We start from the raw sequence: 3,489 nt of genomic DNA on the forward strand, positions 1-3,489 counted from the left end.
ACTGTCGTATTTCGGTTGTTGCCCTTGGTCGCTCACTCACGGCCCGAGAAAGACAGCGGACGTCATGTCGCTTCTACCTTTATTCGAAAGGGAGAGATCGCCAGGCAAAATACATGCAGGAAGTTCGTTTTGCGACACAAAAGAAAACTTGCCTTTGTTTTTAAACAAAGGTTTTATTATGCCAGTCGGAGAGTTCGGAATAGGCCATTTCCGAGTTACCCTTTGCCTCTGTTTCAAAACGAGTCTACGTGCGAAACCATTCATATGAAAATGAGCTTCACCTACAGGTCCATTTTCATGCAAATCAAACTCATTTTCATTTGAATGGTTTCGCAAGAAGACTCGTTTTGAAACTCGGAAATGGCCAATTCGAGCAAGCGATTGTGTTGATTGACCACGCATCTTTTTTGGTGAGTTCCACTACGTTTGATTGAGTTCGATTCGGTTAGAGTGACTCCGGAGGTAAAGCCTGCGAACGAGGCGAATAGTCAGTGATACAGCCAAGCGACTGTTACCGGGCGAAAGCGATGAGAGGCGGCTACATAACAGGGAAAACAACAGTTTAACCCTTTGCTGACGTGAAATGCATACATGGATCGACGTTATTATTACAGACTTCGTGAAATGTTGTGGATACGGCATTTGTCTCATTGCGATAATCTTTAGCCTGCGTTGCGGGGTTTTGTTCGTCTGCAACGCAGGCTAGATAATCTTATACCACTCAGAAAAAAGTAATAAGAAACTTCCTCGAAATAAATTTTCTAACAAAAGTTAGCGATACGAAGACACAACGATTCGACCCCTCCGAGGTCATTTTCAAGTGCGAGAAAAAATGCAAAATTAGCATTAATATTTTACTAACTTTTAAAAAAGTTACATTTTTGTAACACAGGTAAGATTGTCAAGAGCGCGTAAATGTGATAAAATATTCTAAAGGTAAGAGATAAATTATATTGATGAAGTTAAAGAGGACATAAAATAATGAAACAATAAGACAATAACAAATGAGGCTTGTTTGTAAAGAAGGAACTGACTTGACCGAATAATATTCTGACTACACTAACACGAGACATTCAATGTGAAGAGTTTATTGAGGATGCGTCCCGGGGGGGGGGGGGTACTTGGGTAAATTTTTGTTGGGTATGTGCCGCTGGCCTCTCAGAACCCCTACCCCATTATAGTCATATTCTATGGCCAATTATAGACCCCATCTTAGTCACTTTTGGGTAAATTTAATTTTTACGACCCCAACTCAGTCACTTTCTGGGAGCCGTTTGTCAAATATTGAACAACAGCAATAAATACGGTAACATTTTTTTCGGCGAATATTTCCGTTCATAAATCACAACTTGCCAGATTTTCGTACTCTCAAAATCCCGGAAAAGTGTGACCCCATTCTAGTCACCCTATAAAAAATGCTTGAAATGGCGACCCCATTATAGTCAGTCCAGTCGTGAAAATGCGACCCCATCCAGCGGCACATCCCCATTAGCCCATTTATAGGAAGTGCCCCCCCCCCCCGGGGATGCGTCAGTCAGTCATCTGATGCAAAATGTATCGCACTGTTTGTTGAATGTTGTGAATGCTAATTTTATACTTTTACTCGCACTTGAACATCGTATCGCTAATTTTTATCACAAAAAATAAAGTTTTAACTTGTGAAAAGGCAGCAGGCAAATGTGTAATAGCAAAGGTTTGAGCTTTTGATCTCGTTTTTCACAGCTTTATAATTAGCCATGTTCAAAACGAGCAGGGGACTGGGTACGAATATTCAATATCGATTGCACTGAAAAACTGGGCCCGTCATCTGAAAGAGCATCCAAAAATTAGTAACTCAACCAAATTTGAGAGTTATTGGTTTAAACGCATAGGTATGGTTCCTGCCTTTAGAAATTGCTAAAATAAGAGAGCTTAGTATGGATTGGAGGGACAGCTGTCCATCCAGCCATACTAAGCTCTCTTATTTTAACGATTTTTAAAAGAGTTCCATGCCTTTGCGTTTAAACCAATAACTCTCAAATTTGGTTGAGTTACTTATTTTTGGATGCTCTTTCAGATGACGGGCCCAGTTTTTCAGTGCAATCGATATTGAATATTCGTACCCAGTCCCCTGCTCGTTTTGAACATGGCTAATTGCATCAGTATAAATGTTAACAAAGATCGTTGACGAAAAACTGTCATGTTGCAAGCAAACTTACTCTATTTTTATTACGTAAAACAGCTAGCAATTATTTTATTTATGCGTGTGGAATAACAAATGGGACCTTAGAAGATCAAGTAAATCTTTTTCATGGTTATACAAATTCAGATTGTTAAGTTCAAAACTTGAAAAGGCCAAACCGGCTGAATCGGGGACAGGTCGAAAACGTGAGGTTGGCATAGTCGCCTAAGTTCGCCCCCTTAAAATGGAAGCTCAGACATTGTGGTTTTTTTTAGCACCGGCTTTGGAGCGCACCTGTTTAGAGATGATTTAATATTCCCTGACAAGGGTGTAACTTTGTTTGCATTGTAGTTGTTTAGTTATAAAATTATTTTCTTGTAACGATCTCAAAATGCTAGCAGATGGTTGAAAAATAAATGTCAGCTTAGCATTTACATTTTAAGGGAGGTACAGGCCTAATGGTTAGCGCGCTCGACTCCGGGCCGAACGGCCCGGGTTCTAACCCTAGCAGGGACTTTACTCTCACAGTACCTCTCTCCACCCAGGTTTATAAATGGGGCTGGCGAATTTACTGCTGGGGGGTAACCCTGCGATGGACAAGCATCCCATCCTGGGGCCTGAGTAGCAATACTTCTAGTCGCTTAATGCTACAGAAACCGGGATAAGCCCCGGCTGTATGGGCCACTTGGCTCGGACATCGACTTTATACCTTAGCATTAATATTTTACACGGATTGAAGGAAGGAGTTGACTCTCACCGGTCATGCTAAGGTATGCACAAAATGCAGGAATTATGACCAAATAACCTAAACTCTTAAATTTTTTACTGTTTAAAATGGCTGAAAGATGGTTACAGCACAACAATAGGGTTGAGAAGGGGAGATTCTTAGCAAACAAGGTAGCGCTAAGGTCAAATCAGTGATGCAAATATATAGGAAGTCGGTATTCGTCCAAGCCAGTTTGCAAACGAACTATTGTGCGATTTCACCATATTGGAGCTCGCCAAGAGCGGTAGCTAGAGAGCTGATGATAAAGCAAATTACGACGGCAACGCGAACGGCAATCTCGTGCGCAGAGCTAGATACACTGAATACGTCTGGTTAATCACAAGATTCCCGAGTAAATATAAATTCAAATTTCACTGGGCGTTGTCTTCGGTGTCGTCATCATCATTAAGTTCCCTACTATTTGCATAGCATGAGTCATGTGACTTGTATTAACTGGTTTATACCTTGAAATCCTCTGTATTCGAATGTTAACTATGCTGGTTTGTTTGTCGCGGCCTGTCACAAATATTGCAAATAATTACAAGCAAAGCAAATACAAGTA

This window comes from Oculina patagonica, chromosome 2 (genome assembly GCF_052425735.1).
Source record: "Oculina patagonica isolate OP01 chromosome 2, crgOcupat, whole genome shotgun sequence".
NCBI classification, from domain to species: domain Eukaryota; kingdom Metazoa; phylum Cnidaria; class Anthozoa; order Scleractinia; family Oculinidae; genus Oculina; species Oculina patagonica.